This window comes from Taudactylus pleione, unplaced genomic scaffold (genome assembly GCF_031769625.1).
Source record: "Taudactylus pleione unplaced genomic scaffold, aTauple2 ptg000612l, whole genome shotgun sequence".
Taxonomy (NCBI): Eukaryota; Metazoa; Chordata; class Amphibia; order Anura; family Myobatrachidae; genus Taudactylus; species Taudactylus pleione.
Window position 1 is genome coordinate 3318902 of NW_028285014.1, and position 16901 is coordinate 3335802.

Here is a 16901-nt window from a genome sequence, read left to right on the forward strand (position 1 = left end):
ATAAGCACCGTGACTCCTTTAGCAGTAGCCCTCTGTGTGTATAAGCACCGTGACTCCTTGAGCAATATCCCTCTGTACGTATAAGCACGGGGACTCCTTGAGCAATATCTCTCTGTGTGTATAAGCACTGTGACTCCTTGAGCAATATCTCTCTGTGTGTATAAGCACCGTGACTCCTTGGGCAGTAGCCCTCTGTGTGTATAAGCACCGTGACTCCTTGAGCAATAGTGCTTTGTGTGTATAAGCACCATGACTCCTTGGGCAATAGTCATCTGTGTGTATAAGCACCGTGACTCCTTGAGCAATTTCCTTCTGTGTGTATAAGCACCGTGACTCCTTGAGCAATATCTCTCTGTGTGTATAAGCACTGTGACTCCTTGAGCAATATCTCTCTATGTGTATAAGCACCGTGACTCCTTGGGCAATAGCCCTCTGTGTGTATAAGCACTGTGACTCCTTGGGCAGTAGCCCTCTGTGTGTATAAGCACTGTGACTCCTTGAGCAATATCTCTCTGTGTGTATAAGCACCGTGACTCCTTGGGTAATAGCCATCTGTGTGTATAACCACCATGACTCCTTGGGCAATAGCCCTCTGTGTGTATAAGCACCGTGACTCCTTGGGCAGTAGCCCTCTGTGTGTATAAGCACCGTGACTCCTTGGGCAATAGCCCTCTGTGTGTATAAGCACCTTGACTCCTTGGGCAATAGCCCTCTGTGTGTATAAGCACCATGACTCCTTGAGCAATAGCACTCTGTGAGTATAAGCACCGTGACTCCTTGTGCAGTTGCCCTTTGTGTAAAAAAACACAGTGACTCCTTAGGCCTTATCCCTCTGTGTATACAAGCACCGTGACTCCTTGGGCCTTATCCCTCTGTGTATACAAGCACCGTGACTCCTTGGGCCTTACCCTACTAAAACAGACAGATCACAGGTGCACAACTCCAAATTACTGATTTTTAGCACTTAACTGTTTGTTTTTATTATATTTGTATTTTCACTTCTATGTATGCAGCCACAGCTGCTCTTACCTTTCTTACTTCACACTTCACTTTTCTCATTAGAGCAATGCCCTGGGGTGGCTCAGCTGAGCTGGTTTGGGGGTATTCTGTGCTCTGGATTTGAACCCTATATCGATACCTAATTAAATCCTAAATGCAAACCTGTCTATGCCTTCTAAAATCCTGCCTATACCTTCTAAAATTGTCGCTATTTAGCGTAATAAGTCGCACAGTAAATAAATGCTTTCAGAATGTGTTCCAAAGCACAAAAAAGTTATTATTCAATATAAAACAGATGGTTAAACGCTGTGACCTAAAGACAATTAGCGCAAATAACTCATACAGACCCAAGGTACAGTTGTTATATACGCATGCGCTCTGGGCCCAGGTACCGGTATCAGCATTAGAAACCTCCGTCAACAGCACAGCAAGAAGATTCAAGACTGGGGTCAGAGAGCGCACATATATACTCTTACAGGGATAGGCAATACAATGGACAAGTTTGACATGATTCCATTGGTTCTTCTTAAAGGTGCTTCTGTTACAGAATAGTTCATAGGTCACTTCGAAAGGACACTAACAGCCTCTAACAACCCTTCGTGTCCTTTTTCCCGCTGCATGCTAATCTAAGCTGCTAACATTACAGAGTACATTTTAGTGTTTTAACTCTCTATAGTCCATAGTTTGCAGACGCATGTTGCGATCTTCTCACCGATGATACCGGAAATCTGTGGAGACACAGTGGATCAGTATAACACCAAACACAGTCTGCTTACCATGTACTAAACCTTAGATATCAAAAAAGCTTTATTACACAACATTAATAATTACTGAATAAACCTTGGATATTACACTTTAATGCTAGGGAACCTTTTATGTAAGTGTGCAGTGTGTAAGTATTGAGGAATTGGGAAAAGACGCTAGTTAGCATTGTGCGACTATGTGTTTTGTGGAGTACACCATGGTACGTGTTTTGCAGGGATAATCATTTTATATGTTTTAATGACTGCATTTGTATGGTGAGGACCTTTTAACTTCTTTCTATTGCGTGGGAATCACACAACGCTAAATAATAGCATTGCCGCATGTACTTATAATGGCGAGTTTCACTAAAATGGCGCTGGACGGCCAGTCGCAAAATGGCGTCTCATTGCCATTCGCAAAATGGCGTCGCCCTGATCTAATTTTAAAACGATCCTGTCTCAGCCAATTATCCGGCTTCGACAGTCCACCCTTTGATAGCAAACAACATGCTATCATACTCTGAACTGAAAATTCATTTAGGCTTACATTATGACATATTCAATGTTATATTATGGGATGGCACAAGGTGGTTCTTAATCCATCAATAATGTGTCTCTAGGAGGGGACATAAAACTACCCCTATATGCACACCGCAGATCTTGGAAGAACATGGGAAAGATGTGGGGATGCACCAATCATATAAAGGAAGTCTTGAGGGGGAATAGGGACTTACATTATTTAAAAATAAAATTTTAATAACACATTTTATGCATGTCTAAATCTTATACATTATACAATGGTACCTTCTAGTTTAGGGTTGTAATGCAGTCCTACATTTACCTCAGTATTCATATTGTTACTACTGACCACCATCATAATTTCATTCTTCTGATTTACCTTATCTTTACATTTTCCACATTTCAACACAGTAGGAACACACCTGACACATATGCCAATTACTCTGATGACAACCAGTATGCGGATCAGGAGTTTACCTATGCTCGCAATCATTTCCTGGACCCACTCTCCTAGACCTGAGAACCATTTCAGTGGGTTCAACCATGAAACCCATTCCTCTACCTTCTCCTCTACTTCAGCCACTGAAGCATTATGGATCTTTCGAAATTCCCATTTTAACTGCAGAATTTCATCCATCTTCCGGTCTATCACCTCCTTGGGATCACTGGTATTGTTTGTAATATAAGTGCAACATTTTACACCAAATTGGGTGGCCAAAGTCACACAATACCCTCCAGTGACAGCTGTTAAATTATTTAAGACTAGTCTGTGTTGCACCAGTTCTTTCTTGTACGCTTGCAACTCCCTACCTGTATACCTGAATGTGTCATCATACAGCTCGGTGATATTATCTATTAATTTAGCAAGGTCTTGGATATATCTAAAATTTAGTGTACCCGAGTGATCCTGGTGGGATATAATGCTACCAAAACTTGAAAGCCAGTTGTCTCACTAATTAACTGAGTGGTTTTATACACATCACCAGGTATCATATTTCTTTTGTCTCTGTGTTCATACTGTGTGTGAAGATATGGTGTTGGTGTGTCTTTATGAATACCAAGCATTTCACCATGTGTAAGGGTCATAATTTCTGGAATTATTCTTACCAAATAACACAAACCTTCGGAACTCAGAGAGAGCCACTTATACGCTTTCCTTCCACATATAAAATATACATCATCGGGGAGAACATAAGGAATACTGAACATGAGCAACCCACACATTTCCCTAGCAAGTGATCCTACTTCAGGTTCTCCAATTTGACTCATACAAGTTTGTCGTTGTAATATCTTGGCACAATATCCTTCTCGTACCCTACCAATCATTTCTTTGGTGGAACTTAGTGTATATTTATACCGGAAGTGTCTTCCACCTGCCCTAATAGTGCATAACAGTTCATAATTAATAGGCTCACCATCAGCTTTTAGTGAGAAGGTCATCGTCTGATTATTCCCAGTCACCTCCCAACTTCCTGGTTCATTGGAGTTGGTGATATTTAAACATAAAAGTGATTTATCTACTTGGTACTGGTGGAGTTTAAAATGGGGTGGTTTGGTATTAAGACATTTTCCATCTAGTGCATGTCCTCTTTGTGATTCTATAATTTCAGAGACATTTAATGGGAATGGCACTAATCCTACATTATGCTGTCCTTGGGGTACGTGAGAACACACCCAACAATCAGTTTGGTTCAAAATTTTGCCCACCATGGTGTGATAGTCCTCTAAAGGATACCCACCCCAATACTGATTATACTTAAGTTGACACTGTTGGATGCATCTCTCGATGACTACGGACCCACAGAACTCAGACATACAATAATCCTCAGACGATAGACCTTTACACTGTCTTGGAGTATCCAAAATAGCAGATCTCTTAACAATTACAGTACTAAGATTGGTCAGACACTCCGCTGATTGGCATAGCACTCCTCCTTTCGACTCCACTCCATCAATACTGCCATTAGCTCCATTCTCCTCTATCGGTCCCCCATCACAGAAACCAGAGATCCCCGAACAAACCAGGATGATGGAAACTCAGGAAGAGAATACAAAAATGAACACAGCAGACCAGTCCATTGCCATAGTAAGGACCTGCAAATTTCTTTAGTTCAGATATCTCACTGCAACCTTTTAACCCTCCCGGAACAAGCTCGTGATCGACAGGTCCACGTTATCAGCCTCGTCTCCACCTTGTTTCTCCATCGGTTGGTTGACCTTCTTGCAGTGAGTGGAATGGACCCAGGTATCTCTCTCGGCCACCTTCAAAGATGTGGTACTCGTCATCAACACCTGATATGGACCTTCCCAATGATCAGTCAAACAACCTGAATGCAAGAAATTTCTGATCATAACATATTCTCCAGGTTCAACATCATGACAGTTTGTTTCAGGCATATCATGGGACAACAATTACAGTTTTTGCTGTTGCTGTTTTAACTGTTTACTCATTGTTATAAGATACCTTACAGTTACCTCGTTGTTACCTTTCAAATCTTCCTGCGGACTTATAATCAAATGAGGTTGTCTACAAAAACAGTATTTCAAAAGGGGACAGATTTAGAGGGGGTCTAGGAGTGGTCCTTATGCTATGTAGGACTAACGGTAATGCCTCTGGCCATCCTAGTCCAGTTTCTGCTATGATCTTACTTAATTTGTTTTTAATAGTGCCATTCATGCTCTCCACCTTCGCACTGGCTTGCGGTCGGTAGGGGGTATGAAGTCGACTATTAATACCCATCAGTTTACACATATTTTCAAAAACATCACCTGTGAAATGAGTACCCCTATCACTCTCGATAATTTTAGGGATACCGTATCTGCATACAAATTCCTGAACAATTTTCTTGCCAGTAAACGCAGCAGTATTAGTGGCAGCTGGGTATGCCTCAACCCAATTGGAAAACACGTCAGTGCACACTAATACATACTTGAGATTCCTGCAGGGTGGTAATTGGATGAAATCAATTTGTATTACCTGGAAAGGTCCGTCAGTCGGAGGAATGTGTTATGGTTCGGTAAGGATCGCTTTCCCAATATTTTTTCTCAAGCAGGTCAGACAGGACATGGCTCTCTTTTCCGCTTGAGCAGAAAAACCCGGAGCGCACCAGTATGCTCTCACCAATTTACACATAACTTGCTTTCCCAGATGAATCAGACCATGTGCTGCCTCAGCCAGGCTTGGGTAGTATACCTTGGGAGCCACTGGCTTACCTTGTCCGTCTCTCCAGAGTCCAGATGACTCTTGCACACATCCCTTGGACCTCCAGACTGCCTTTTCCTGGATGGATCACAAATGTTGCATCTCAATTAATTTCAACATATCACTTGTTTGGAAAGTCATCATTTGCTCAGTTGGTACATTAATTTTTAACCCTGCTGCCCATTTTGCAGCTTCGTCTGCCCTGTTGTTGCCCAGTGACACCGCATCATCCTCACATGTATGGGCTTTACACTTAATTACTGCCACTGCCATTGGCAATTGGATTGCTGTTAGTAGTCCTTTTATAAGTTTGGAATGTGCAATTGGTGTGCCTGCTGCTGTCATAAATTTTCTCACATGCCATAAGGCACCGAAATCGTGTACTACCCCAAAGGCGTACCTAGAGTCAGTGTAGATATTAGCAGATTTACCTTCCGCTAAATAATTCACACGCTCTCTTTAGTGCCACCAGTTCCGCCACTTGGGCCGAGTGTGGTGGGCCTAAAGGTTCGGCTTCTATAACGTCCTCGTCATTTACCACAGCATAACCTGTACATAACTCTCCAGTGTCAGTTTGTCTATGACAACTCCCATCCTTGTAAAATGTCACATCTACATTTTCTAAAGGTGTATCCCGTATGTCAGGTCTTGCAGTAAAGGTTTGATTCAGATATTCCATACAATCATGTGTATCAATATACCTGCAGAACTCACCTGTTGCCAGCGGCTCACCTCTCTCCACCCTTTGTGCATCATGTTGCACATATGGTAAATACGTAGCTGGATTTAATATACTGCATCTTTTGATGGTGATGTTTGCAGGTGCTATTAAGGCTAGTTCCCATTTTGTGAACCTAGCTGAGGAGACATGTCTGGTTTGGGCAGAGTTTAGCAAAGCAGATACAGCATGGGGAGTACAGACAATCATATCATGGCCTAGTACCACATCCTCACTCTTACTGACCAATAGAGCAGTTGCTGCTACACTTCTTAAACATGTTGGCAGTGATCTTGTCACCGTGTCCAATTGTGCACTGTAGTATGCTACGGACCTACTGGCATCACCATGTTTTTGTGTGAGGACACCTGCTGCACAACCATCGGCTTCCATACAATACAAATCAAAAGGTTTTTCATAATCAGGTATTCCCAATGCAGGTGCTCTTGTCAGACTATCCTTAAGATTAAGGAAAGCCTGCTCTGATTCCTCTGTGTGTATGACACGATCGGGCTTTGAGGAAGAGACTAAGTCCTGTAATGGCAAGGCCAAAATAGAAAAACCTGGGATCCACATTCTGCAGTATCCACACACTCCAAAAAGGTACGAATTTGCTGTTGGTTCTGTGGCAGTGTCATGTTCTGAATGGTCTGGATTCTGTCATTTGTGAGATGTTGTAACCCCTGAGTTAGGCAGTGTCCCAAAGATCTAACCCTGGACAGGCATGGCTGTAGTTTGTCCTTGGCAACCTTGTGTCTTCTTTGCGAGAGATGAAGCAACAATAGTTTAGTATCATTTAAACATGACATAAACGAATCAGAACATAACAATAAATCGTCCACATATTGTATTAGAACAGATAGATTGGCGGGTTGAAAAATTGTAAACAGTCGTGTAAGGCCTGGGAGAAGATACTGGGGCTGTCTATGAAACCCTGGGGAAATCGTGTCCATGTGTATTGTACACCCCTGTATGTAAAGGCGAATAGGTACTGACAGTCAGGATGAAGAGGTACAGAGAAGAAAGCAGAACAGAGGTCAATGACAGTGAAATGGGTTGCATTGCGTGGGATCTGCATAAGAATGACAGCTGGATTTGGCACTATGGAAAATTGGCTCTCTACCACCTTGTTAACCCCTCTAAGGTCTTGTACCAGCCTATAACCCCTCCCACCACTCTTGTTTACAGGAAAGATGGGACTGTTGGCTACACTTGCTGTATGAACTAAAATTCCCTGCTGTAACAATCGCTCAATTATGGGATAAACTCCTAATTCTACCTCCTGTTTTAATGGGTACTGGGGAATTTTAAGAGCTTGCCTACCACTTTTTAGATTTATCATTACAGGACTTAAGTTTGCCATTAATCCAGTATCCTGTCCATCCTTGGTCCAAAGTGAATCTGGAATTTGGGATAACATTTGATCTACCTGAGATGGATTTTCACTTAAACCAGTAGAGTAATATATTATCCTTTGGGGAGTGTCCAACATATCCCTCACCTTGTGCGCAACTCTCTCTGGGATATCTAAAAATATACCATCAGGGGTACAATATATGACACATCCCATCTTACATAACAAATCCCTTCCCAGTAGATTAGTAGGAACCGCTGCTGCCAGGAGGAAATTATGCCTGGTATGCAATGGCCCGATAGTGACCTCTGTGGATTTTGTTAAAGGATAATGTTGCACTTTACCTGTTACACCCATTGCTGGTACTGTCTCGCTGGTTACCTGTAAGTTAGCGGGAGATTTTATCACTGACCTGGTCACCCCTGTGTCTACAAGAAAAGGATATTTAGTACCAGATACATCAACCATCATTACCGGTTCTTCCCTAGTACTTCCCGTTAACCTGACTATCTGTAGACTACAGGTATGATCTGACCCCTAGCTTTGACTCTCACTCTCCAATATAGCATTTACGGCCACAATTGGAGCTGGTGACTGTCGTGTGTTTCCAAGTACTCCCTGGTTAGGGGGTCCTACATTCTTCACCCTACAGTTCCTACTTACATGTCCCACTTGGTTGCAGTTAAAGCAGTTTCATGAGTGGGGTGGGTGAAAGGATTGCTGTGTGGGTTGAGTGGAAGGGAGAGATGGAGGGTGTGGGTAAGGATATTGAGGGAAATATGGTGGTTGTGGATAGTATGGGTTGTGTGGCTGTGTTTGATAAGTGGGGAAGGTTGTGTTTGAGGTGGTGCAGGATTGGTGAGGACGTGTAGCTGTGCAGGTGCATGTGTGTCTGTTGGCTGTGATGTTATAGTCATTCCTTCTAGAGCTTGAATAATAACAGCCATTAGCTTCTCGCTCTGGGTCTCTCTCTTTTTAAGGATGTTCTTATCATGTTCAATAGCTGATTCCAGCTGTCTACAGTGACTCCCCTCCAGCCAGGTTGTGAGATCTGATCTCGGGTCTTTAGGTTCTCTTTTAGACCATCCATAAGTACAGTGACGATCATTCCCCTGTGATGAGTGCTATCTTTAATTTCCTCTAACCCAGTGTACTGGGTGATAGCCTGCAGAGCTCGGTTACAATAATCCTCTGCAGATTCACTCTCTTTTTGTTTTATGATGAAAATTTTGCTCCAGTTAACTACTACTGGAAAATATACACCCAAATGAGTTATAATGCGGGAAATGTTACCTTGGTTAATTTCATCTGTTAAGGGAACATCTCCATCCAATACACAATCCGTGATAAACTTTGTCACGTTGGTATTGCATGGAAGACAAGCCCTTAACACCACTCGCCAATCTTTATTGGTTGGCTCGTGAGCACTACCCAAACTTTTAAAAAATCTTTGGCATTTGGCTAATTCCTTTTTAGGATCGGGGAAATCATTCATTATGGAATTTAGCTCCGCTCTTGTCCAAGGACAATGCATTGCTACCTCCCCTGTGGGCACTACACCGATCGCATCCGCATTCCCACTCGGAACCGTTATTGTCCGGATGGGATGCAGACCGGCCGCACTGCTACTTTTGACCTTGTTACCTGGCTGGGGATTTAGTCTACTACTGCTACGTATGTGGTTAACTACTTCCTCTACGGGTGCAGTGGATGTTAACACTTCCTGTACTATCACTGATGAAGATGGTGGCACCACTTGTGCTTCTTGTGGTGGAGCATCTAACAGGTGTACAGCATGGGAAATGGCAGACATAACAATAGGCTCATCATAGGCATCATAAACATTTTCTTTATGATTACATTTTTATGGGTTTTTTCAACAACTGTACCTGCACCCCTATCTGCATAGGGCGGCAGTGGTGCGCGTGAACCACTGGCAATACCTTACGCAACGCTACCTTGCTGCATGTGCACGCTATCTCACGGCGCGCACACACAGCAGTTTAGCGCTGCCTGTGTACTCTCCGGTAACGTGCTCACGATGCTAGTTTGCGTCACGTGCACACCTTTAAGCCACGCAACACCCTCACGCTGCCATAAATTTAAACACTCATTATATTTTATCTTTTTCATTCGAGAGCGCACCATACAGATGCTATCTCGGACATTGTTCAATACCTCCTTATCAAAGCTGCCAATTCTGGGAAACGGTCTAACACTCTTCATCATCATTTTAAACCATACATCACAGTACCTAATTGCATAAGCACCGTACTTAGTATGCATAATATGGCGTGCCGACCCAAGCGGCGCTTCCAGCAGCAACACATCATCTAACATCTCTACCGTTTGCTTGGCCCCCATCTGGGAGAACCCTAAGCTTTTCAATGGAGATTTAAACTGGTGAAAGACAATCAAGATACTTTCACTTACCTGTGGACGTCTTAACAGGACGCGCCCACAAACCTATGGAAGAATAACCAGGCTGCTTCCACGCACCTAATCCCTTTTTGACTACCTTTCAACTGCTAGCATGGAGGCATTCCAATAACACCTACCCTTTTCAGTGATTTCGTCCACCCTCTACCCAGTTCACAATCACAATTTAGCCAAAACTGTGCGGTTCAATTACAATGCTCAAATAACCCTAACTGATCACTGAATACTGTAATCACACTGGGAGCCGAACCTACAACAAAGACAACAACTACACCTGCTTATGTGTTAGAACAGTATCTACTACCGAGCTACTAGGTCGACCCTTAAGGGTCCTACGATACCCTTAACTGGGGAACTGTTGTCCCTACCAACAAATACTCACTTTTATACACCTTTTTCCTGCGCAGAAAAATACACGTTTTCCCAGACTATGGCAACACTGATCAATGTATTTACAACAATGCTATCTATCAATATCACCGTGCACTCTCAACGGCTTTGTTTAAAACACGTGGCAGCAATACAGGAAATACGTATACGCTATTGTGCGACTAGTCGCATACACAATAATGCGACTACTACACAACACGTATTATGATTTTTACGCTATAGTGCGACTGGTCGCATACACAATAATGTAACTTCCCTTTTTAACACAAAAAAACTATCGATGAAGGGAAACAAACTTTTTCCACCCTCGTCCCTGGATTCTCAATCAGCGCTCCTAAAGCCACAATAACAGTTAGCGGACTCTCAGCAACAAAGTGGTAGCAGATTTCGAAGTCACAATGCGTTCTCCTGCCAGGCGCCTCCACCCTTTTGCTGAGAGATCGCTACCGAGTGTTACCTAGTGACCGGTACCGTGATTTCACACTGCGAGCCCCCAACTATCGATACCTAATTAAAACCTCTATGCAATCCTGTCTATACCTTTTAAAATCCTGCCTATACCTTCTAAAATTGTCGCTATTTAGCGTAATGAGTCGCACAGTAAATAAATGCTTTCAGACTTTGAATGTGGTTCCAAAGCACAAAAAAGTTATTATTCAATATAAAAACAGATGGTTACACGATGTGATCTAAAGACAATTAGCGCAAATAAATCATACAGACCCAAGGTACAGTTGTTATATACGCACGCGCTCTGGGCCCAGATACCGGCATCAGCATTGGAAACCTCCATCAACAGCACAGCAAGAAGACTCAAGACTGGGGTCAGAGAGCGCACATATATACTCTTACAGGGATAGGCAATACAATAGACAAGTTTGACATGATTCCATTGGTTCTTCTTAAAGGTGCTTCTGTTACAGGATAGTTCATAGGTCAATTCGAATGGACACAAACACCCTCTAACAACCCTTTGTGTCCTTTTTCCCGCTGCATGCTAATCTAAGCTGCTAACATTACAGAATACATTTTAGTGTTTTAACTCTCTATAGTCCATAGTTTGCAGACGCATGTTGCGATCTTCTCACCGATGATACCGGAAATCTGTGGAGACACAGTGGATCAGTACAACACCAAACACAGTCTGCTTACCATGTACTAAACCTCAGATATCAAATAACCTTTATTACACGACATTAATAATTACTGCATAAACCTTGGATATTACACTTTAATGCTAGGGAACCTTTTATGTAAGTGTGCAGTGTGTAAGTATTGGGGAATTGGGAAAAGACGCTAGTTAGCATTGTGCGACTATGTGTTTTGTGGAGTACACCACGTTTTGCAGGGATAATCATTTTATATGTTTTAATGACTGTCTGTATTTGTCTGGTGAGGACCTTTTAACTTCTTTCTATTGCGTGGGAATCACACAACGCTAAATAATAGCATCGCCGTATGTACTTATAATGGCGAGTTTCACTAAAATGGCGCTGGGCGGCAAGTCGCAAAATGGCGTCTCATTGGCATTCGCAAAATGGCGTCGCCCCAATCTAATTTTAAACCGATCCTGTCTCAGCCAATTATTCAGCTTCGACACCTAGTACATACTTGTCTACCCTCCCGCATTCCGCAGGAGCCTCCCGTTACAAGCTGGGAGCTCCCTGTCACACTCCGGGCTGTCACGCTGTCTGGATCGCGGCACTTACCTTGTCGGGTGCTCTGGCGCGGTCCCTCTGGCGGTGGTGCTGTGCCTTGGAGAGCGACGCTGGGCACAGGGGGTCTCCACAGCTTGAGGGGGCCCATCTGGAGATTCTTGCGTGCTGGTGAAAACTGACAGCGCTTCCGCGCTGGCGACTGCTGGGTGCCGCCATTTTGGATCCTGGTCAGGTTGGAGCCAATCAGCTCACCGCTGTCCAGGGAATGCTGGCAGCCAATCATGCACTACCTGAGGGTACTAAAGGACTGTCAAGAGGTCCTTTGGTTGCCAGTGCAATGACTATCACAGCATAGCTGTGAGCTAGTTCCTGTGCTCCCTTGCTCCCTAGTACTGCAGTTCCAGTGTGTCTCTGTGTTTACCACCTCATACCTCAGTACCTCTCAGCCCTGTGTCTCAGCTTGCCTCAGCTTGTCAGTACCTACTATCCGCTGAGGCCTGGCTGACCCCGGTCGCTGTGTTCAGTCTGCACTACGATAGCTGAATTTGCTCTCTGTGCACCCCGTCACCTCATGAGTCATACTCCGTTAAGACCGGCTGCCTTTCAATTCCAGCAAGCAAGCCTCCATTCCGCATCCGTCTCCATTCCGGATCCAAACCCACGCCAAGCCGTGACACTCCCGCTACCCTGGAAAGTTTGAAGAATCCCCCGGTCTTCCCCACTGCCCCGTCGAACCATGCACTGTGCATGTGCAAAGTCGGCTGTGATGGGTGGCGGGTGACGTGCGCGAGGATGTCATGTGTGACGTTACTTCTCTTAGTACGATAAGCCAGCCACCGCGGGGTTGTAAGTAGCGGTGGCCGCCTACCACTGCCCCTGTCTTACTGTTACTGCCCTCAGAATCTGTGTGATGGCAGGGACTGGCAGCGGCAGCAGCGTCCTCTTCTCCCCGGCAGCCAGAACAAGCCCCATCTGCTCACCATCTTAGTAAAAGATAACAGTAAGTAGAGAGCAGGCTGTGCAGGAGGCTTCTTTCCCCCGGAGTCAGGCAGAGGATGCTCCCCGGCCGCAATCACAGCAGACAAACAGCATTCTCTGCCTCCCTCCCTGAGGTAATTTCCACAGTCCAGACATGCTGCGTTATGCACTGCTCAGCCTCAGTACACTGCAGTGCAGGCTGCTAGCAAAGAGATTGGTGGATGGAGCTATCCACCAATTAGCAGAAACTGCAGTGCAAGCGGCCATATAGACTCTGGGAGAGAGCCGGAATCAGAGATCGGAGGGAGGAGTCAGACCAGGGGCGTCTTGAGAGAGGAGGGGGCCCGTGTGGGACCCCCTCCTCTCTCCCCGGTGGCTGGCAGCCGACTGACGCGGCTGGCCAGCCACCAGAGGATTAGTAGACTCCGGGAACTAAAGTGTGCCCGGAGTCTACTGCGCATGCGCAGAACACCGGATGAATGGCCGCGGCGGGCATTTTTCCGATGTTCTGAGCAGCGCTGACACCCGACGTGGGACCACGGACAGTTAAGTTTAAAAAAATATGGGTGCAGTGTGTGCGGTGCAGGGCCCACCTGGACCCAGGGGCCCGTGTGCCCCGCACACACTGCACCCATTATAGATACGCCACTGAGTCAGACCACAGCAGCAGCAGGAGGATGTGAGTATTGGTTTGCCCCATAGATCTGAAGTCTCATTTAAAATTGATTTTAATCAGATTTTAAGCACTTGGAACATGATTTTACTTGAGGGTGAATGGGGAGGGGTGGCAGGTAAGGGATGGACACTTATAAGACATGCTATTAGTTGAGGGAGAAGGGGGGGTTGTCAGGTATGAAGGGGGACACTTCTGGGACATGATATAAACTGAGGGAGAAGGGGTTGTTAGGTCTGGGGGGCAGTTCTGGGATGCGCTTTTAATTGGTAGAGTTGTCAGGTTTGAGACTGATAATAGAGTACACTGAGGAAGGAGGGGGAGATTGATCATAATTGAGGTGTGGGGTATGATCATAATTGAGGGAGTCTGTCAAATCTGGGGTATGATTTGATATCAATTGATATATATCGCAGAGTTGTGGTTGTAATCTATTGCATACACACACACACATATTCTTTTATGCTTACAACTTTAATATTCCTGAGGTAAAAATTCCATGTTTTGTTATGTCCTTAGTTACTGACCATACACAAACATCCTCTGGCAGCATGCTGCTCCTAGTACTATAGTTTTACATTTTCACTGCAGGACACACTCCTGAGTGGCAAAAGATACGCCCATAGGTGGAGCTAGACACACCCTTTGGGCGGAGCTGTTCAAGCCCCCTCCGCAGCGCGCGGCGTATTCTACTACCATCTGCAATCTCCCTGAAAGCAGGGCCGGATTTACCATAAGGGAACCTAGGCGCCCGTCTAGGGCCCATCAGGTTCCAAGGGGCCCGTGGCAGGGCCCCCACCTCTCGAAATCCGGCCCTGAAGTGAACTGCTGCTGCTGGCACCGGGCCGGAGAGGGGACACACACAGCAGCAGCATGGAACGGGGCCCTGCCCCTACTGTGCGGGGGGAGGAAGAGCCAGCCCTGCTCCTAAAGTCAGTCAGTGTGAACTGGTGCAGTGCATTCACACCTCTCTCCTCTGCAGTCTCTGCCGCGCCCCCCCCACCCCCACAGTCACAGTCTGTCACACGCTGAGTGCAGCTATCTTCCTTCTCAATTACTCCCCCCCCTCCACACTGTATGGCAAGCAGCCTCCTCTCCTCGCCCCCCTGCAGTGTAGCAAGCCACCTCCTCTCCTCGCCCCCCCGCAGTGTAGTAAGCCACCTCCTCTCCTCGACCCCCGCAGTGTAGTAAGCCACCTCCTCTCCTCGCCCCCCTGCAGTGTAGCAAGCCACCTCCTCTCCTCACCCCCCCACAGTGTAGTAAGCCACCTCCTCTCCTCGCCCCCATGCAGTGTAGCAAGCCACCTCCTCTCCTCACCCCCCACAGTGTAGTAAGCCACCTCCTCTCCTCGCCCCCCCCCGCAGTGTAGCATGCCACCTCCTCTCCTCAACCCCCCCACAGTATAGCATGCCACCTCTAACCCCGACCCCTCGCAGTGTAGCAAGCCACCTCCTCTCCTCAACCCCCCCCCCGCAATATACCATGCCACCTCTAACCCCGCCCCCCCGACAGTGTAGCAAGCCGCCTCCTCTCCTTGCCTCCCTGCAGTGTATGTGTAAATAGAACAAAGAGAAGAAAGAAGGCTCTCTTTTTGGGGCACTCTTTATGTACAATTTTTAACGATAAAATTTAACATTTATTAAATCCATTAAAATTTGAGCTTCAAGGTATCTAAGGACAATACAAAACACTACAAGACAAGAGATACATATAATACATATACTTATATGTTGCAATCTATGGATACCATGTCCTGGGGTATGGGTGAATCCAAATTCCTAATCTAGTAAGTGAGGATATAATGTTTAATATGCAGTGAAGACACTGCACCCACAGAAATTTCTTCTATTGGTTTGATAATTCACCATTGGGACACATATGTAACATCATAAATAAAATAGCGAGGGGCGAAAATATTAGTTTATGTCTTAGAACAATTGTTCATCATGTTCATAAACCTCCAGTATAAGTATTTACAAGGGATATGTAAAACCTCAGCAATATTATGTACCATAAAGTAGTTTATGCAGAATAATCAGTGTTTATATCTACACACATTAATACATATTGATACATATGACTCTCACATCCACAGTCTACCTAACATAATGCGTACAGGGACCCCAGAGAGAAAGAATGATACGATATGCTGAGTTTAGAATGATATACTCATTTGGGAACAACTTTGTAATATATTGTTTATAGGTATAATTGTATAAATAGGCAAGCATATGATATTAAATCAGTTCTTAATCTGTAACTCCTTAAGAGAAATTGACCAATCGTCTTATCCACAACATATGTGGAAACTGCAGTTGTCCAGATATAGCAAAGAGTAAACAGGCAGAGTTATAACATTCTGAAATGCAGACACAGCAGTCTGCGTATTGTGATACAGTTACCCTTGAGATGAGACAGGATGGAGGGGGAATGGTCGGCTAGTGCACTAGACCGACCAGGTTCATCTTGGTCCCTGGACGCGCATTTCGCCCGCTATAGGCTTGTTCACCATCGCATCGCTTGCTACCCCCTGCAGTGTAGCAAGCCACATCCTCTCCTTGCCCCCCCGCAGTGTAGTAAGCCACCTCCTCTCCTTGCCCCCCCCCCGCAGTATAGTAAGCCACCTCCTCTCCTCGCTCCCCTGCAGTGTAGCAAGCCACCTCCTCTCCTCGTCCTCCCCCGCAGAGTAGCAAGCCACCTCCTCTCCTTGACCCCCCCGCCCCGCAGTATAGCATGCCGCCTCTAACCCCGCCCCCCCAACATGTAGCAAGCCACTTCCTCTCCTCGCTCCCCCGCAGTGTAGTAAGCCGCCTCCTCTCCCCACCCCCCGTAGTGTAGAAGCCTCCTCCGCATTGACCCCCCCGCAATGTAGAAAGCTGCTCCGACAACCTGCTCCACCATGGTGTAGCAGGCAACCTCCACCACCTCTCCCCCCCTGGATGTGGGAACCGCGGGAGACATCCACTCCACCGACTCAATGACCCAGCTAAGACACAAGAGAGTTGGGTAAGTTTTTCTGGAAAAAAAAAAATCTATAGTGTTAAATAGCCCAGCTCTTTCTACCTGTGTTTTACATATATATAGTATGTGTGTATATTTTTATATTTATATATATATATATATATATATATATATAGAGTATGTGTATGTGTATATATATATATAATTTATTCGCTGAGTCTACCTCTGTTCTTCCCCCTTTTCCTTCTGTCTCACCATGTTTTTCCC